The 22283-nt window shown below is 31.7% G+C and overlaps 2 long non-coding RNA genes across 19 annotated transcripts in view; one reads left to right on the forward strand and one right to left on the reverse strand.

Moving 5' to 3' along the window:
- Positions 1-22283, reverse strand: part of LOC149774962 (uncharacterized) — a 60831-nt gene that overhangs the window by 25072 nt on the left and 13476 nt on the right. For 7 of the 18 annotated variants that reach the window (XR_016416680.1, XR_016416665.1, XR_016416662.1 and 4 more), the window contains one exon: positions 2198-2767. This is a non-coding gene — a long non-coding RNA (uncharacterized LOC149774962). Of the gene's footprint in view, positions 1-2197; positions 2785-10425; positions 10514-11430; positions 11461-14063; positions 14116-18723; positions 18742-22283 lie in introns of those variants that run through there. The other 11 variants (XR_016416666.1, XR_016416672.1, XR_016416667.1 and 8 more) reach the window with 8 other exon arrangements.
- Positions 18923-22272, forward strand: LOC149774963 (uncharacterized). The gene is made up of 2 exons (XR_016416681.1): positions 18923-19051; positions 19682-22272. It is a non-coding gene; the product is annotated as an uncharacterized LOC149774963 (long non-coding RNA).

Genomic DNA, 22283 nt, shown 5'->3' on the forward strand with positions numbered 1-22283 from the left:
ACAAACGTGAGTACAGTATCACATTTGCTAGACAAAAATAGATAACTGCAATAACAATAATGTTGACATAATTAGAAATAAAATTCATTAAAAGAACAAATTCTAATATTTTTTAATAAAATGACCATTGTTATTGGCATGTAATTGCTTCAAATATCTGTAGCTAAACTTATCATTGGTTCATGCTGCTTAATCATTACAAATGCTGCATTATTTTACGAAAAAAAATAACGAAGCATGCCCGCGTATTGACTGCGAAACCTGGTTGTATTGTTGGGACTTTTGATCTTTTAGATTTGTTTCTTACTCAATCTCCTGTCAATTGTGAAACAGTTCTTTTTCGATGATTCTGTTATTATAAAAACAAGTTTACATATAGCTGAAATATATACACGGCAATAGAATATCATAGCCATGCAATTAGGTGAAAACTGCTACAACCTAATGCACGATGTAGGCTAAGAACTATACAAAAACAAAATGCATACAACACAAGAATAATACATATGCAAAACCATGCTTAAAATAGAAGATTAGAGACGAGACATCATCAAGACATTATCACATCTTAAAAGCCATCTATAACCCTGTACATTTTCCCTGAAGACTTACTTAACCGTGACTATCGAACGTTACTTTCGCACCATAAATTAATGTAACAAACCTGATATTAGATAATCATAATTTGACGACGGTGCATATGACATAAGTGTCTGACAATTTGCAAAATGTATCATACATAAGATCCTATGCAGCGAAATATATCTATCCAATGAAAACATCGCATTACGATGTGTAGGAAAATTATCTAGACAAAAGATCCATCTAAATTGTTCCATAGGTGACCAAATTTAGCAAGGTTTGTGTTGTGGTTGTCGATTTTTATCCACATGTGTACTTAATATTACAGCCATCAATACCTCAAAATCTGACAAAAATGCAAACCTGCACCAAAGTATAAAATGTACAGTAAAGGTCATGACATATAAAAGTATATAATATAATGTATAGGTGATAACGATCTTAACTCGGAAGGATTGTGTTGTACTCATCAAGGTGCATCCATGCACCAAATTAACTGCCACTCGCTGAGAGTTAGATATAATACTGCCAAACGTAATGAAAGTCACCACAGTAGAAATAAGTTCAATTTGACCTTATTTTGTCATATTGGTGTTGTACTGGTATTTTGAGTGATGATGTCATATTTCCCATCTTTTCTTCAATACGTCTTTAGTTGGTTTTCTTCTGAAGTATGATTCAGTTGCATAGTATCCCTAACTAGACGATATATATATATATATATATATATATATATATATATATATATATATATATATATATATATATATAATTAACTCTTACATCACAAATGTGTATGTTTTGGCACGAATTATGTAGTTGATCGTGCTCTTTTAGAATTTATTTGTATAGGGGTATGGAAAAAATTATGACTATTTGCCGATATGTGCATCCGGTAATATTGTGAATTTAATTTGCTTCTCTATTTACATATCTACCTAAAACTTTATTTATATTTCAGACCATTTTTGATCGAATAGTCCTTACAATTTCTACAATGTCGGTAAGTAAATAGAGAGGGAAAGAGAGAGAAAGAAACCAGTGCTGATTTAAAATTACAGAAAATCTGCTAAAACCTAATATTTCTCAATACAATATACAACCAAAGAAAATATTCGCCTGTTATTCACAAATAGTCGAAATGCTCGTTATATTGTTACAAAACGTATGTAAATATGATTCTTAAATTCAATGCGAAAAGATTTCTTTTTGCGTACTGTAAATTTGGGGGAAGAAAACGTGAGTATGATATAAGTGAATTATCGTAATATTTGCTTCCTTATTATTCCACTTTCATTTCCAGAGTCTGTCTCTGCGAATGTAAACGTATCAGGAGTCTTTTAAACCAGCATTGATGCACACTGTGCAACGACTGTATGTCCTGTTGGTAAAAGGGAAACAACTCGTGTGTGTTTATGAATACTTTGCTGCATAATCTATACGAACAATACACATATTATTCATACGCGATTCATGAATAAGGAAACGATATATATATATATATATATATATATATATATATATATATATATATATATATATATATATATATAAGGAAACGACAATTAAAGAAAATGGTTTAGTATATTGGAGCACAACCAGTAGATACATTTACCCATGATCGATAAGATTTCCGATTTTTCCTGGAATCATCTGTGCCATTGGACAGATCCGTCTATGAATAATCCCATCCCATCGTAGTATATATCACAGCTCTCATGTGGTCAGTTCTAATGTTGCTTCGTGATAAGAACGATGCTTCTTATGATAAACATTGTAAATCAATCCAGCATAACTATTTAAATAGTTCGTTGTTTAGTATATACATCGATTTATTCTTTTTTCATTGTGACCAATGTCAAAGATGTACAAAATCACATTCAGGTAATAATCACTCTAACTGTGGTTGGAAAAAAGCTCAATATAGTTTCTGTCCATATTTAGTATGTAAACTTGCTGTGGAAGCCAAATTATTCGGCTTCTCTTGGTTCTGTTGTAAGGGTTTCAAAAATATCCTTGACGAAAAGGAGCGTAAATAAGCACAATTCGACAAATGCATAAAAATGATTCACGTGAGCCGAATACACATCCGATTGGAACGACACTGGAATTAGATCTCCCGATACGATGATGGAATGACGCTCCTCATCTTGAGTACGCCTCGGTAGTTTTATTGAATCTGTGCCTTGAACAGAAAAGATCCTTTGAAGATCAAAATATACAGATAAAGAGATATGATTAAAATGACTGGATAGAATACAATTTAATCGACTCATATTCTGCACTGTATCAAGGTAAGTATTTATCTATATATGATCAGAGACGGATAATATTGTTATTTAATCCTGATAGGTGAGACAATGGATATCATCTCAAAGTGCATAACATTGATGTAAATAGGTTAGATAGCAAGCGTATCGCGTCATCGCTTGGCTTCAAAAAGAGGTCAAGACAAGTGCATACATTGAGATATTTTAAAACGAACAGTATACAATATTAGTCTCAATATATAATATTTTCCCACATATCGATGAAAAAGATCATTATTTTTTAGCCATAATAAATTAAATTGCACCCGTTCTTTTTTGTGATATTGTTGCATCCTTTTATCGAAACTTCGGCTAATTATTCGGTGAACAAAAGTGTAAGATATAAATCGGTGGTACAATTGAAAAATACCGTTTCCTAATAACAAAATCTACAGCCAGGTTTATGATAATGTTCTTGTTAAGACCAAAATGACGCTGAGTAAGATTGAAAGGTGTATTATATACTTTCATAATTGTATGCCAATAACCAAAATGAACGAAAATACCTAAATTGTATTCATACTTTTAAAGAACGGGTAACATATTATACACCGAACACAATACTTCACAAATATATTTTGATAAATATATATCAAATTCAGTGACCCAGTGTTGTACGTAAATATGCTAGATATAAAATATCCATTTTGCTTCATACGTTAACTGCGTCAGTGTCTTTAATTCCCGGTAATATACTCCATGATATGTCTTCTCCGTGAGTTGTTTAACTTTTATCGCAACTTTGACTTAAACTCACTTTAGGAGAATATTTTAAGAAATTGGTAGAGTTTGAATAGGACATTGTTTAGTGTATATCAGGCCGAAGTTATTTACAAACGAACAAAATGATTACCATAGTTATCAAATGAAATCTGCATTGGCAGTTTATGTTTTTAATAAAAAAGACTTAAAATGTATTTTCATGATAGCGTGCTATAACTGCGACATGAATATTACTGTTTTTACTCTTTTCTAAATGCTACCACAATAAAATTATATATATATATATATATATATATATATATATATATATATATATATATATATATATATATATATATATATATATATAATATGCCTTTATGGCATTTAGCACTATACAAACTATTTAGAGTAGACGTGAACGCGAATTATTTCACGTATTCACATATATCTATTGCAAATATTAAAACAAGTGTCCTGATAAATCTACCGCAAGCAGATGGTCCCAACTGCCATTATTTCATTGGAGAACAATAATAAGGTGGTCAGTTTTATCCTGCTTTTTTTTTCTATGCATAACTCGTAAATTAAAGGAAGCAACTCAAGCTGGAATCGTGTGACGATTATAATGAAAATATAATACTTGCGTCCCGTTATTATCAAAAAGATATATCACGATATGTATCCGACACAATGAACATTTTGCTATTTTTCACATGTAAGTAACGATATGTTCAAAACTTATTTTGTAGACCGATCCAATCAGAATATCTATCATCTATAGTATGAGCTGTTTATACAGAGATTTTTTCTTCTTTTTTCTAGAACATAAGGTTAGGGAAATATTTTTAAGTTATTAAGTTTGCAATGGTGGAAAAGTTATATTTATACAGAGAAATATCCTTGGGTATTTTATTGGGAATGCAAATCACCAGATAATTTTTCACATACTTCAGGACACCTTTGCAAAATTAAGACAGAAAGTCACAGAAGTTCATTTTCTGTGAACTCTAGGGTAAGCTCCCGCAATTTCTACTAATTAGTACTCTGTTACATTCTGCCTGAAATATTTTGTTTATAAGGAGAGGGGGTAGAAAGAGAAATAGGCAGATAGACATACATAAAAAAAACAATATTTCGCAACAACACATTAAAATTAACATTACAGTCGGAATGTGTCTGATTAGTTAATTTCTGAAACTTTGCTCATTATAAAGAAACTCAGATAATATTTCAATTATACTGATGTATTAAATCTGCAGAAATGAATATAATTTTTTATTCTTTATTGCCCAATTCATCGGACACATTTTCATCTTATCTCCGAATATGTTGGACACACTATATCAGTGTTCTCCTTGTAAGGAATAACATACGGTACAGATGAGAACATTTGCTAGTACTTTGTTGTGTGCTCCTTCTTCAATCATTAAATTATAAGCATGACATATAGAGCATGCAGTCGTATTTGTAAACTCAACAAGCGACTAATTTTAAAAAAGATTCAACATTTAGCTGAGATCTAATATTTCTTAAGAATATTCTTTCGTACAATTTGATACGACTGTGATCTTTTATTTTAAAACACATCATTGAAATATTGTTTAAAGGACACAATATCAAAATTTTCATCACCCGCGTCTTGTGAGATCCACATGTATTTTAATCAATCTTTGACTTTAGATACCAAGTTAAATGAAGCAATTTCACCAAGTTTCAGTAGCAGCTGATAATTTTGCATAGTTTCGGTAATTGTTAAGTCTGACCAGATTTATATGGTGTCTAATACAATTTTAAGTATTAAACAGAAAGACATGTCGTTCATATTCACATCGATAGAATATATAAAATCGTACTATGCTTGTAATGTTAACTAATTGGTACAAAATATGAGGCAGACCTTTTCGACTCGGCTTGAATATTCATATCCCAACAATTTTACCCATAGCATAAAATAAGAGTGACCATAGTGTCGAAAAAATTTAAAGAGTCTGAAACTGAAATATTTTTAAGTTTTCCTTGAGTCTTGAAAATTATAATTAATGCTTTTTATGCTGGTGATTTCAAAAATTAGTTTTACTTAGTCAAAATGTGTTTGGGAGTAAATCAAAGCCCCACAGATTGGCATGCTAATGTAGTTTCAACTTTTCCTCTCGATATTTTAACTGCTTCGAAAATCTCCATTGTTAAAAACAACAAATATATGCATTTTTGATGTTTGATCTTCATACCGGTTTGATCATAAAATTAGTCCATAACCTTAATTTCAAAGTTTGGATCGAATGCCACTAATTAAATAGGCTTGTGAAAGATAATTTTAATTTCATACATATGTTGTATAGGACCCTTACTTAGAAATAGCACAACAATGAACCTTGAAGTTTATTTTCGTTGTCCGTAGTTTCATTTTGATTTATTTTAATAGGCTAGTGATTATTTTTTAATTTTCCTCTCATATTATATACTTTATCCCTTTTCGGTAACATCATCATCTGCCCTTTCTTTCCGAACTTTTTAGTGAATGGAGGTTGCGCTAGAAGCATTTCCTGTAGGTATTGCAGTTGGTCGACATTCACTGATTGCAAAACAGAACGAAGTAAATGAAATTATATTTCTCGCCATGGGCAGACTTTCCGAGTAAACGCCCTAAATAGATGCGCGATAAAGCAATTAATGGATAAGTGTAAGGCAAAATGAATACAATCATATATGAAAGAGTATGTCTATAACCTGTGCAGATACTTGTAATAGATTTTTTTTTAATGTAGAAGAAGATAATTTGGGAATAATAAAATAGTGAACACACAATTCCTTGGCAAATCAACAACAATAACAACACAAACATATAAAAAACAATTACATTGAAACTGATTGTTGAAAATTGCATTTTATTTAAGTAGGTCAATTATTGACCTTCATCCGTGATTATGTTCTATATTAGCAAAACGCTTAAAATATGCATATGATGATGAAATCCTTCTGTTAACCTTCCTTATAAAAACAAATCACATACACATAAAATAAATAACTTCTACTGCGTTTGTTATACTAACAAAATATTCGGCACTGAACAATGTAATAGTTTCCATTTGCATTCGACGAATGCATGCTTTCTCAAAAGGGCAAGTTTCATACAATTATGATCGTCAGTTTTGAAATGAATTATATTTTCTGTTGAGCTATTTAAACAGATATGTATGCATCTGATGATTAAAACCTTTTTCAATACAAAAATAAAAAGAAACAAGAATAATTTCCATTGCTTATTTTATTTCCATTGAGTTCCATTTTCCGTTACGCATTTTAGTCCTACCGAACTATAATCCACTGATTACGTTCCACAACAGCTAGACCGTTTATCAAAGTTCTTTTAGAAACAGTGAAATGTGTACTGTTTTATTTTTGGGCACTTCTACGTTCTTTAGCTATGTTAAGCTATCGGCCTTTGAAGTGCCCCCACCCACCAGCCATCCAAAACTTGTAAAGGCTTTTATGTGTTAATGCATCCCCAATAATGTACTTTTTTGTTGTTGTAACAAATCAAACATAATTTGAAAGAAAAAAAGCATTTGTTATTTTGTTCAGGAGTTGCTCTTTGCTATTTGCATTTTATTCTTTTACGTTTATGTGTCGTACTCACAACGGTCCCTGGTTTATTTCTTTATGACATATACTTCCCTCTTCAGACGGTAGGTCTTGCAGCTGGTTTCTACAAAAGTCCCTAAATTTTAGTGATCTTGATCAACGATCAATCTAATGTATTCTATGTTATATGTATGTCCCATATTGTTTTAATCATGTTTTATAGAGTTTGTGACCAATTTACATATCTGAATTTGTATTATCGTGTTTTTTTAAATTTATCTTCTCTGTGTATTTACGTACGAAAAAGAACACAAAAAATGCTGTAAGGTATAGGATTTGTGATAAATTATGTGTTGTGATGGTTCTCCGGTGCCGGTCTTGCAATTATTTTCTAAATAGTGACGAGACCGAAGTTTTTGCATATAGTAAAGCAGTCGTGTGTCTTGTGTGTGTGAGTGTGTGTGTGTGTGTATATATATATAAAATATATATATATATATATATATATATATATATATATATATATATATATATATATATATATATATATATATATATATATATATATTAACATCATTAAATACGAAACACTTAGCAAAGACGGATTCATAAGTGACGATCGCAGTAAACTCCTTGTCCAGCGGCTTAATTACCAACCGGATGTAGTACATACTTAATACAATAGGGAGATAACTATGTTACCGAAAGGGTCTATATATATATATATATATATATATATATATATATATATATATATATATATATATATATATATATATATATATATATATATATATATTCAATAGCCAGACGTTTAGTCTTTACTGCAAAATAAAATGAATCAGATCTGAAATAGGGGAAATTAAATATTATTCCAGTTTTCGCTATTAATCGTTAATGACACATTTATGAACAGCCGAAAAAGAGACTTTAACACGGTTTTTTACCAATGCTTTTAATAACGGAGATTTTAACATTGTGCAAATTCATTGTTTCTCTGAATATATACACACATGGTAATTGTTTCTCTCTGGTTTGGGCGAAAAAAAAATAATGTAATAGAATATGTGCATGACGAAGTCTTGTAATTAGGGTGCATCTCAATGCAGAAACAAATATATTTTTAGGGCAGTGGATGTATTAGTCTATTGCGAAAGAATTATTCTTGCAGAAATCACATATATTCACACCATGGGCGTACAGATGTTGCGAATTCATGGAAACAATCTGATCAGTTTAAAAGATTAGTATCTCCAAAAGTCGAAATACACATGTGAACAAATGAAATTAATTTAAATGCACATTTCCTATAAATACCCAGCTATGTATGATGTCTATTTATTTCTAAACCATTGGAATGACGAGGGTGGGGTGGGGGTGGGGGCTGCATTCGGTTGGAGGGTGGTGAACTGAAACCCCTTATGCAGGAAAAAAGTATTATACTTTCCCACGTTAAAGATAGAGATATGTGGGCATTATAAACAAACCGAACTGCTACATGAACACTCTTTAGAAAACGTATTTTAAGCTTATGGTTCACAGCCCAGCTACCTCGAGGTAATTTAATTATTTTCATTGCCCATCAGCTATTGTAAAAGATCAAATAATATTTATGTTTTCTAACTTGTATGCATTACATACTATACTTGATCATATTTTATTATTTTTATTTATATTTTCATTTATATTATTTTACGAGTTTTGGCTCGAATAAACAGTAACACAAGAAAGAGTGAAAACAACAAGCGTTGAAAAATATAATAATTTATTTCCTTGGAAAATTCTGTAAAAATGAAAAAATATGAACGTACGGTTTTAAGAATCAAATCCAAAAATAATCCAAGAATAATCCACGAAGAAAATTTTAGAAGTCCTAACTAATAAAATGTTCTGATGGTTTTAAGTTCGTGTCCCGACGAAGAAACCAAGATGAAAGACGATCACGTATGATGTAACCTGTAGTGTCTACAGTTCCTTGTAAAAAACAAGAAATATCACTCCAGTTTTGTAAATCCGAATAAATTTTTATAAGAACTGTCTTTGATCGAGAATTTTGTATGAGCACACGTATATCTCCAGGAAAAAAAGAACTAATCCTTTTGAATCCAAATAATTTGAAATAACTCCAAACGACACAACACTTTCCCGTGTAAGAGCCCAAATGACATTATTTCTCTAATAACAAAGGTAATATCGTATTCTAAAACGCAGTTTCGAAAGCCCCCTAGTTGTGTTTATATCACGCATACCTAACATGACCCTGACGAAAACAAATCATTTTACTTTAAGAAAGAAAATTAAAAAAATTATTTACATCTTAAACCACGTAGCCCCATCCTGACCTCGACAACAACCAATCATTTTAATATAAAAATAGAACTTATTTACGTGGCTGCTACTAATTTTGAATTATGGTCAAAATCTAGGTCAACATTTGGTGTTTATTAAAATGAACAGTCAAGGTCAAACTATTTGCTGGAAAAAGTATGAGTTCCTAGCAAACATTATTTTGACATAGAATGAAATTTAAATAAAATAAAAAGATTTTAAAACTTACAAATATTAAATCATATAATTAAATCAAATATACATAACAACATCAATATATGTCATCATTAAAAGTATCAAAGACATGACTGCTTTGAACATAAAATGGATCTGACCTATCCTAGAACTGCATCATAAACAAACATGAAAATTATTTTTATCCCCTTCTGCGGCTGTCCGAACTCGACATCTCTTTGTTGTTTGAATTAATTTCAAAGAACGGACTAAACATCCAAGTCAGGAGCTATTTGAAACTTATGTATATTCCTCCAGAGCTAAAATTTCCAAAGCTGTTGGTACCATTTCAAATCATATTACCATAATCCACCTATGTTCCATGTACAGTGTGCAGTGTCAGTATTTTAATCGGTGTAGCGAAATGACATTACACACGTACGTGCGTACATGTGCGTACATGTTTATGGATGGACCAATCGTACCACATTAAAATAGCATTAGTGAAGCAAGGAAAAATATGAAATACCTGGATATGTCTAAATCAATTAGATGCTTGGAAAACATCGTTAAATCAAATTATCATGAATTTGGTGTTAATTACATTATGTTCGTGTAGACCTTTGACTTGTACATCTCCTATTTTGCAACTGAAGCACATCACAGCTATTTCATATATGGCATTACTCGCGAAAGATTAAATTTTTTTTACACAAAACTCGCTACCTTTGTGAGGATCGCTTACTTTGTCTACTCAGAGCTTTTGTCTGTCAGATCATGTGTTAGACCTTTACCGGATGGTGGTGGCTTCAACTGACTTTTGTGATCACACACTGCAAATGCAAAACAGTTCGGGTATCTAAATTGATTTTCGAGCTCATTGTACCAGGGAGTTAAATCAGTAATTAAGCGTTATACATCGCACATACAGGTTATCTCCCTTTGAGCATAGGGATAGGTTAACGGTTATTCAATCAATTTCACGCATATTTCGTATCAGTCAAATTGTTTTCGTATATTTTGCCTTCTATTATGTGTTCGCTTGCTTGTTTGCTGTGGGGAATAATGGCCGAAAAACTTTCTTTAAATTGAAATTATTAATCTTTATTATTTATTCGGACGTTTAGTTACACAGGAAGCAGCTTGAAATATGCCTGGATCAGAAACCAATCAATGCAGATGAAAAGGAGGTGATTAGTTTTGTATTTCAGCTTCGACGTAACTGTGCTTTTGTGGTTTTAGGTATGTGTATATATATATATATATATATATATATATATATATATATATATATATATATATATATATATATATATATAACGTAGTCGTTGATGCACAATGTGTCGAATGCGATCAAAAGTAACAGAAAAGTGGAAAGGTTTAAAATAACACAGGAATTAACTTCACGTCTGTATGAAAGGACTTGATATATATGCTTATTGAGAACGAATTCAAATGCAAGCTAGATGCATAATACCTTTGCATTGTTCAGCATAATCTAACTATCTTTGTAATTTTTAGAAATCGGCAGTCAACACAGTGGGATATATTTCTGAAATTGTATGCGCTAATCAAATTTCTGTATTAACTAGGATATTGATGGGCTGTCAAATATAATATTTTGCAACGTTTTGATCATGGTTGAAAATCCGAAAAGATGATGGAATTTGTTTGCTGAGAGGTTGAATGTAATTCAAACAATTGAGTATGAATATTATTTTGCATTAAAAATAGACTCTTTAACGGTTACCTTGGTGACATTGGTTGATGCAGTATCACCCTTTGAAAAAAAAGAAAGAAAGTGAAACACTTAGTTTTATATTATGATCCTCCATACATTGCACTGTGCTACGTAAATATCAGACTGAACCTAAGGCCACGAAGACATTATACCCAGCGGCATATCCGAATATTGTGAGAGCAATGGGCAAAACATTCTTGTACAACACATAATGCATACTGGCACATTGACTACCACAATGACATATGCAAAACTGAATAGTGACCATTCTAAAACATTTGTTTTAGAAAAGCAACAGAAAAGATGATATTTGTGGTCATGTGCAGAATAACGTTATAAGTGTCACCCAGAATTTTAGATGGATAGAAATACGTAATCAAATGAAACATGTTAACAGTTCAGACTTTGTAACACAAATTGAAAAGCAGCCAGATTGCAAAACTAGTCTTATCTCCTGAACACACCCTTAACTGCATTGTCTTAACGGAAACCGCTGACAATGTGAACAAGAAATCATATACGTGGCAAAAGTAGTCTGAACTGACGATGTCGACTAGGGACACTCAAATCCATTCAGCAAGAAAAATATAAAAGTTATATTTCACATACAAATACATCCAAAACGAATCCAACAAAATTGCATGTTTCACTGAGAACTTGGCTCATACGAACTATGATCTTTCTTTTCCCTACTCTGTACACAATACCGTTGATGTATTTGGGGAAGAATGATCAGTTTCATCGTAATAATGATAATAATAATAATAATAATAATAATAATAATTAGTAGTACCAGTAGTAGTAGTAGTAGTAGTAGTAGTAGTAGTAGTGGTAGCAGTAGATCATGATTTGAATTATTTAGAACGTAACAAGTACATACTTTAGATCATAATCTAAAATTCTGGACTGAACCCACTAAGGTTTTTTTATAATATTGCCTCCCATTTAATCATGCAACATTCAAAGTATTTATATAATATTGTTTGTCATATATTTACCACATTTTTTATATAGTTACACAAGCAAAGAAATATAAACTTTTGTAAAACAGTTATGTGATATTTGTTTCATTTTTTTCTTTGTGACTTTCGTCCCTGGCTTTCTTTTAAAGATAGCGAGTGTATAATGCAATTCAAATATAAATGATCAATACAATCTTTATTTGCTTTTTTACAAATTATTGTAGAACCCATTATACTGCGATTTACTTTTGACTTGTGTGAGAGACATTTTAAATATTTTCGGTATAATTTTTTCGCTTAACCTTACAGCCATATTGATCAACAAGAAACAACAACAACAACAACATCAATAATAATAATAATAATAATAATAATAATAATATGATTATTAAAAATATGAAAAAACGAAAGGATTTGACAGAAAAAGTATTTGAACGTTATAAAGGACACAGGTAAGATAACAACTTGCGAAATCCTTGTAAGTAAGCAGATGGGTTTTATTCGAAATGAATATATTAGGAAGTAGTATTTAATTAGGGCAGTACAAAAATAAATCTTGAATAGGTACAATGAACATAAAATGTTTCAAGGAGAGAGAGAGAGAGAGAGAGAGAGAGAGAGATTGTTTAGTATTCAAGACCTTGCAGACATTTAGGTACCTATCTGCCTTGGGTAATTATTTTCTTCGTTGTCCCCCTGGCCTATGTCTAATCATATACTGCTCATATCAAACTTGGCTTTTAAAAAGAGATTCAATTTTACTCCTTGTACATGCTTCAATATTTCGTATTTAAAGGTGTATTCAAAGCTTCTTGTACATGGTTAATTTTAATCTGCAAGTGATTATGCCATGCAAAATGTAAATGTTTACTCGTTAAGTACAATGATTCAGTACTCATCTGTAGCCATCAAAACAAACTACCATCATATTGTCAACAATTTGACTCCAGTCACATATATCCATAGGCACAGTATTCGATCTTTCAATAAAGCATCAACAGAATATGTTAGATCATTCAAATCAAATATGTTCTCAAGTTTTGCATACAGTGATGACACGGAACTCTTGAAACAATCATTAAACTTGAAACAAACGTATTTGTCTGCTTGTATTTTCTTGTAATAACTTGTACGTATTATAACAAAAGACGATACATGAAACAGTCCTTCTTTTGCCTTGACAAGTCTCCAGGATTCAATCAGAATAATACAGAACGTATAAGTTAACGGTATATTTGTGTTTTACTTCCTTTAAATTTATATCATAGCTCCTTTCAACAGCAAACGAGGTGCATACTTACGTTTAAATAAATAAAGCAATGTCTAGAAAAATACTTTGAACCCATCTTGTGAGCAACAGCTCTAAAAATATCATTAATCTGAGTAAGTCGTATGTTGTGAGAATGTCCTTAATATGGTGTAGAAACTGCTTATTGTCCTCTGTTAAAGTGCGATATATAACGTTTAAATCAGGTCAGATCATAAGGAAAGATGACCTACAATCTGGAAAAAATTTAAGCACTATGCTAACCGTTAAATTTTAGGCACCATTTATACTTAAAATCTTGAGCACGGCGAATGAAATCTAACAGGATGTTAAAATGTGTGTAATTATAAACTTTGTTCAACTCTTTGTTTTCTATCTCAATTAAAAATGCAATTGCGAAAGATATATCTTACCGCAACGTATGTAATAGTGTAATACGCCTCGAGTCTGGTAAGACTAAAAATCCTGCAAAATCAGAGTATATATATATATATATATATATATATATATATATATATATATATATATATATATATATATATATATATATATACGCTTATAATTGATATACCACGAGTTTTATTTGTTCAGTAAAAGTAAACGAGGCGATCTAAAAGATACCGTGTACATACTATCGATATATTTGATTTACATCTCTTACAAATAAACCTACTTGCAATACCAAGGGATATCCTAATATTAAATAATATGTTTTAGAACCTTATTCTCGGTTTTAGTTTTAGAAAAACGAGAAAGAAACAAGCAAAGCATTAAAAGAGTGAGATTGATCTAGATCACTGATCTAGAGAGAATAGAAGCATTAACCTAATGTTGAAAAATATCCTACTATCGAAACAATGTTTATATATGCGTATTAATTCTCTATGAGCGGATCATAATTTGATATACCAAGAGTATTGGTATATCAAATTGCTTTATACCAATCCTTTAAATCGCTGATATTATATATATATATATATATATATATATATATATATATATATATATATATATATATATATATATATATATATATATATATATATATATATATATATATATATATAACATTATTACGATATTTCTTCCTTATTTTAGAACTGCGATACTTGTCAAGGATATGTTGACAGAAGAGTGGAATTCCTTCTGCGTGAAATAATAGGCAACGAAGACAATCCTTCGCTTGACTTGAGAGTCCTTCGACAGATACGTCAGGACACACATCTTATGGAGCGTCTGGTCCCCGATTATATGTCACCAAATATTGAAGTTATTTATCACGGGGTACGTATCCATCTCACTGCTTAATTGTTCTTGTTGGGGTGGGTTTTCTTTGGTAAAACGTTTCACATATTTTGAGGAAACAACGAAAAGTAGTTTTGAAACAGATAAAAATCGAAGTAGTTGTTGCAAATGGAAATACAATTAGTAGATTTCATATATAGACGAATTTTCGACAAGGAATAATAAAATAGTATGTGTGTGAAAACACACAAGAATAAAGAAAAATAGTGACAATTAGCTTTACAAGATCTAACCAGAAGCATGAGTAATTTTTGCAGCTTATCTTTACAGGTGGAGAGAGAACTGGCAAGATACAGAGTGAGTTTGATGTCAGTTGTGAATTTTCTGCGTTTATATGGATGGCCAGATGAATGTATTCACCGAGCTTTTGATTTAGATTTTGAAGAACTAGGCAGAAGGCCAATTACACCTGAGACATTATCATTTATAGAAAGCCGGCTTATGTTTTTATTGCCATTAATCCCTGAAATTCTGACCTGATGAATATTTTTAACTGCTAAAGGCGTTGTTTCTTTCTAGTAATCAGGCTAGTGTTCTTTTCTTAGATTTAACATTGATGTCAACACTCTAAAGAAAAATTATTGTTATACATTACATTTTCGATAAAACAGATACAACTGGCTTATGGTTAGAATATACAGCCTGTAATACATTTTTCTGTACCAGCTTTAATTTAAGAAATTATGATAGGTTTATATGAAAATGTAACCACACTGATCGGGAAACACAAATCCACCAAGAATGCGACATTTTGGAAGAAGTATTGCTAAATATCCTTCCACTATCGCATAAGCGCAAATAAGACATTAATTCTTGCTAAACCATTTTGTCATGTAGCAAAAGGGGTAAAAATGGCTTATTTTGCACAAATAAGTTTACTTGAAAATAGCATTTTTTCAAAAGTGCAAGGAAGGCACAATAATAGCTCACAAAGGTAAAAATATTTACATGCTCAAAAATATATAATATACAGCTGACGGCCTATCTCGTTCTGTATTTGACAACTGTTATTAGGGATGGATTGCTATCGGAATGTCTGTGTTGCTTTTTGTTATTAGAGAACTGTTGTTCATTTCAGAAATAACGAGAATGTAGAGAGTAACCTTTACCGTGGTCAAAAGACATATCGCTTATTGTTTTCAAGATCTGCTATTATGTTGTATATATATATATATATATATATATATATATATATATATATATATATATATATATATATATATATATTGAGGTGTAATGATTAAAGAACGCACACAAGGTTTTCCTTTACATTCAGAGTTGATTTGCATAGTCCCAGAATGATGCCCCCAAACCCACGCAAAAGTAACGTCGATAACTGACAATTACAGCATCCAGTTGTAAAGCCATTTCAAACCAGAAATTGTGAGTATAGGCAAGTTAACTTGACATGAAAGTGTACAGTTCTCTCGCGTCAAAGGTACTCGAGCAGCATAAGTTATGTTTTTCAGGACACCTTTTAACAATTGTTTTCGGGGCCCCGAGTCGCCGAGTGGTCTAAAGCGCTCTCCGTTACGGATCACTGCCATCTCACCTCTGTCTGCGCCGGTTCGAGTCTCGGATTCAGCCAATGTAGGTATGTGAGAAAGCTTGCCAGTACCTTCTCGTGGGTCGGTGGTTCTTTCCGGGGTTTTCCCGGGTTCTTCCTCCACCATTAATACTGGCCGCCATGTATAGCCTATCGTGTGCTGAAAAATGGCGTTAAACCCCACAACAACAACAACAACATTTGTTTTGCAAGGAGCCCCTCACCCGCAATCAAAACGATCCTGCCTCTACGCATAGGCGAGACGTACGTAAAATTTGAGGAGAAAATCACAGCAAACTAAAGTCATGTTGCTCAAGTCATTTTGTCTTCGGACGGAGCGACATACAGAAGGACATTGCTGTTGCTATATATACTCCTTACCCCACCCATCACACGTTTGGGTACAGTGATAAATATTACCTGCAACACTGTTTAAAGCACAAATCAAAACTTGGTCTAAATCATGTATAGGCACAAAGTGAAATCTATCAAATTATATTGTGTCTTGTGTCAAATGAAATTAATATATATATATATATATATATATATATATATATATATATATATATATATATATATATATATATATATATATATATATATATATATATATATATATATATATATATGATTTTGTCAACAATCAGTATACTTTGTTTTCTGATCAGTCTGTGGAATCAATTATAATTGTGTTTAGATGTAATTTGAGATGAATTATTTATTGAATTATTTATTGGAATTACAAAGTATTCGTTGACTGTTTGGATTAAAACACTACTTTGGGATTATTGAAAACTCATTTAAAGACATTTTCGATTACATCTTGTTATATCAGACTTTCAAGATTATCTGAATTCATTTGGAACATTCTATAATTTGGAGTTGTGATGGAATATTTAGGATTATTTAGGATTTAATTCACAACACTAAACGTATTTTTGAATTTGTACTGTGCATTCTAGGGAAATGATTTTTGTGCAGTTTTTGCTAAACTTGTTGGTTTTGCTTCTTTTTTTTTACATAGTTTAAGACATAATACGCAGTCAAAATTATACAAAAATATATATGCCGTAGATAGCATATTTTATACATAGTATATGTATGCATAAAATAGAATGTAAAACCCTATCTCAACTGTCTGACTACAATTATTTTTCCATTTTGAAAAGTAAATGATGTTCATCTCTTTTTTATGTGCAACTCACACACACACACACACATACACACACACACACACACACACACACACACACACACACATATATATATATATATATATATATATATATATATATATATATATATATATATATATATATATATATATATATATATATATATATATATTTGTGTTCTGTAATCGACGATAGTCACGTGATGACTGCCCCTACAATTGCAAAAGGAAAGCAATGTATAGTACACTAACATGGTGGCAGGTTATAGACTAATCCTTCCATCAATCACAGGGAAGGAAGATATGTACAATTTAACTCAACCCGTGTGATTCATCAAGCTATGCACAGATATGTCAGCTACTTAGTCATTATATAAGGGCCGAAACTTGTTAGTATAAGCAATTCGAATATCAAAGTTTCAGATGTTATCAATATCCACTAGAGTCCGGTAATATTTTAATAATTTTAGTATAACTTTTAATTTTGACTAATTAAAATAAGTGCATAAATCTTTCAGTGCAGATTAAAGTCCTGTCTAGTTTCAGATTTTCCGTGCTATTTTTAGTCTGGAACATTCTCTTAAACAAAAATCCAGATAATATTCAGTCTCCAGAAAGGTCCGGTACGATTTCGGAATTTTAGTGCTACTTCTAGTCTCGGGGACTTGAATATTACTGTTCCGGCTTTCTCAGTCGTCGCTAGAGTCCGGGACATTTTCGTAATTTCTGTGCTACTTTAGTGTAGAACAATTAAATTTAATGTTCCGAGATTTATTTTCTTTCTCTGTTAAATTCTGTGACAATTTCTTAATTTTAGCATTCCTTTTAGTCACAACAGGGCTAATTAAATCTCTAGAAAAGATAGATTCTACTCTGTAATTGCTATATGTATTTGTTACTGTTGTATGTCATTGTCAAATCACCCATTGCCGTTCTATTTGACACTTTTGACCTTATACACTTTTTGACCCTATAAACACTCTTTACCGCATAAACTATTTTGACCATATAAACCCATTCCCGTGAACATAGGATTTCCCATACTTACATATTGTTTCACATATTAAGGTTCACGTCCCTGTATCTCAGCCACTTATAACACTTTTACAGTTTTGAGCCTATACACACTTTTCACTGCCAAGTGCCAACCGCATATTAATCCTATGGACAAATTTAACATACGATTGTTCGCATGACTCCCAAGTGCCATTTTTGACCCTATAGAGCCCCCGCCCCTTGCATGTTAACCATTTAGACACATTTAATCGTATCAGTCATGTTCTGACAGTTGATTAATTTCATGCTTTCAACCAAATGGACGTTACCAAATCTAAATGTAATTGGGGTGGGAGTCTTAAAGTTACCACATGTTAAAAGTAAGAATGTTTCTTTAATACCATCAAAGTCTAATCCGATTGCATGCATAAATTAATATGCTTCAAAATGACATGGACCTATGTTTATTGTGCTAAGAAAACGGACTTTTATGGATGTAGAGATGGACACTATTATATCCATTTGATACTCCACTCTAGGCATACAAAAATCCTTGAACATAGTTTCAGTCTGTGTTATGTTCAAGTTAAAGAACAGGAATGATTTTGAAGACAAATCTAAGTTTCTTCCCATTGTGAATTCCATACTAAAATGCATCTATATTTGTTACGATAGACAGGTACACAGATCTACTATGAACAGGCAAATCATTTTCAACATGTACTAGAGACTATAATTTTGAAATAATTTTAAAGAAAATAAAACGAAACGTTTGTTAGAAATATGTACTTAATTCATTAGCACAGACATACCATTTGGTTATGTAGTACAAATTTCATATTTATACGTCTTTTTAATACATATGCAACGTATGAATGAATTTGAAGTCACAGAGGATAAATCTGGTTACAAAGATAAACCAGCTGAGTCCATCTTGTTTGTATTAATATTAGATATTAAATAAATACAGATAAAATATATTAGCAGCTTTTATTCTTGACTATTTACAGAACTCGGGGCATAAGGTGTGGTCAAGAATGCTATAATTGTCAACCTACCGGTGCTTATATACAGGTGTAAGATGGGAAATACATTTTGCTCCTACTAGTTACGTGATACGTGACATTTCGAGAATATCTCACATCATACAAGAAACCCACTGACCTAACTCACCCAATGGGAAATAGTTTCATTCTTGTAAGAACCCATCTGACCGACCTATCCGATGGAAAATGACCGCAGACGTAAACATGTTTTTATGACCATATGTATTTTAGATCATGGGCAATCTATTCATAAACTCTCAAAATAGAACATATACCCGATGTTACAATGCTCACTGAGCGCTGGATTGTTGAAAGATAATTTTCATATCAAATGGCATCATTTTATATTGATAGAGTCCATCTGGAGTTTCAAAGGCCTGAATTTCTTGTGCTCTATCCTTAAATGAAATCTGCCAGAATACTTTAAACAGTTGGAACCTGGTGACCTATTTTGCATTTCCAATTTTATCAATATTGTCAACAATCCTTGGTATTGGAAATGGGCCTGCTTTGGTGACTCTGTTCACCTTATTATAGTCATTGTATATATGGAATGTACTATCTGATTTAAGCACAATAATACACGGAGAACTCTAGCTATGTTTGCTTGGTTCAATAAAATCTTTCTCCAAGAAATATTAAATTTCCCTTTTAAAACAAACCTGCCTGGGAGGATTCATCGTGCAAGCATATAGGTTTACAAGTGTATAATCCACAATTTCACCATCATGGTAGGTTTTGTTTGTTCACATATTTGCTGCTATAATTCATTCTTTTCCTGTGGCCGTAGATGTGAAGGTCCAGATTCTTTAAACTTTTTGAATTTCGAAGACTAATTGAACCGAATCATTAAAATATGCGGCTGCACGTCATTATTTAGATCATTACAGTGTGGGATAGGTACAACAAAACTAGCTGAATGATATATAGTGCTATCTCTATCAACATACCACTTAATCGTACTTATATGTCAGTTGTTTCTGTTACCGTCTACAGGAGTACTGATGATATAACTGAGTCACTTTCTTTTTCACTTCATATGGACCGTAATAATTAGTCTGCAGAGGATTCTGAAGTACTGGCTAGAGAGACAGAATCTTATCACCACGCTGAAACGTTCTTTCTTTTGTAGTTTTGTCCTGCCTTAATTCCATTTGTGAGTAATTAGACTGAAGATTATTTCTTGCTACTTTACAATCAGAGACATAATATAGAAGATTGATCTCGGAATTTGTTGATAAAGGTTTATTTTTGAAACACTCCAATGGTCCATGAACAATATGTTCAAAAACGGGCTCAAAAAGAGTTAAACCTGCTAGGTGGTCTTCATTTTCTTATCACGACGTCATTTTTCAGAAAATATCAATTTGATACATCTGAGAAATCAGCTTCGCTAATATTTCTCTGAAACAAACAGGAAATCTCAGGATCGTTTCTCATCCTGATTAGAAATCAAACAACGAGTGGTAAAAGAGGATTACAGTGTTCATTGATCAGTATCGGAGCAAAAGTAACCTCACCAATGCCTGTTCAATCAATGTGTCAGACAAAGGAATAATTTTCTAATCATTTTCATTCACAAGACTCTTTTTGCCATAGCTCTAGTAACTGCACAAGCATGGTATTAATCAGGGATTTCATTCTCAATATGATCTACGCTTTGATCCAAACAAGACTTGTCAGTTACAAGTGGAATAACTACAAACTTATCACCAGCTAAGTCATTGTCTAGCAAAAAATGTACACCTTCGATGACCAAAGAAGTCATCGCTCTAACAGTCACAGGTCCTGAAACTAAGTCTGACAAGTTTACACAATAGGGTCGACACCATGAAATGAGCGTGGGAATGATATCAGTAATTGTTGTGGACTCTGCACATTAGAAATGAGTTTCAGACTTGTTTGGTTGTAATAAGACCTCAAGTTGACCTTCCTCCTACAAACCAACACTACTTGCAATTGAAAGATTACAATTGGATCCTTAATGTGTGTGTTTTATCTCTAAAGTGATATAGATTATGTATTTCGGTTCTCAAATACAAAATTTGTGTGAATTTATAGTGCTCGAAATGTAGCAGGCTAATAAAGGAATACAAGTTTATAAGTTCCGAAAAATTCTATTAATCTAATTTAATTTTAGTCGAAGTTATAATATATCAAATGCTTCTGAATTTGAGGCTGGGTTTGATTTTTGCTTAAAATACAAGTACAAAGCAAAGAATTCATTTACATGTTATATCTGAAACTAGATCACGGTTAAGCCATGTAGGGTGCACTATGTTATATTACAGTTCTATAGATTAATGTGTGGAATATTCGACTGTTCTACAAAGCAGAGTTTTTTGAGATGCAATTTATAACATACATTATTGTGACCATAGGTATTCACAATTAAATATGCAAACAATATTTAAGGTAAAGTCATTGGTTCTTTCGCTTTTCATTTTTATTGTGCGAAAATCGATAAATATGTATTTGCAACATACCGGCTTTAAAACTAGACAGGTGTAGGTTACCTTTAGACAAGGAAAACAAAATAAATCCACATGACTCAACCCTGTGTTGA

This window comes from Sinohyriopsis cumingii, unplaced genomic scaffold, assembly GCF_028554795.1.
Source record: "Sinohyriopsis cumingii isolate HCF-2022 unplaced genomic scaffold, ASM2855479v2 utg000066l, whole genome shotgun sequence".
NCBI lineage: Eukaryota > Metazoa > Mollusca > Bivalvia > Unionida > Unionidae > Sinohyriopsis > Sinohyriopsis cumingii.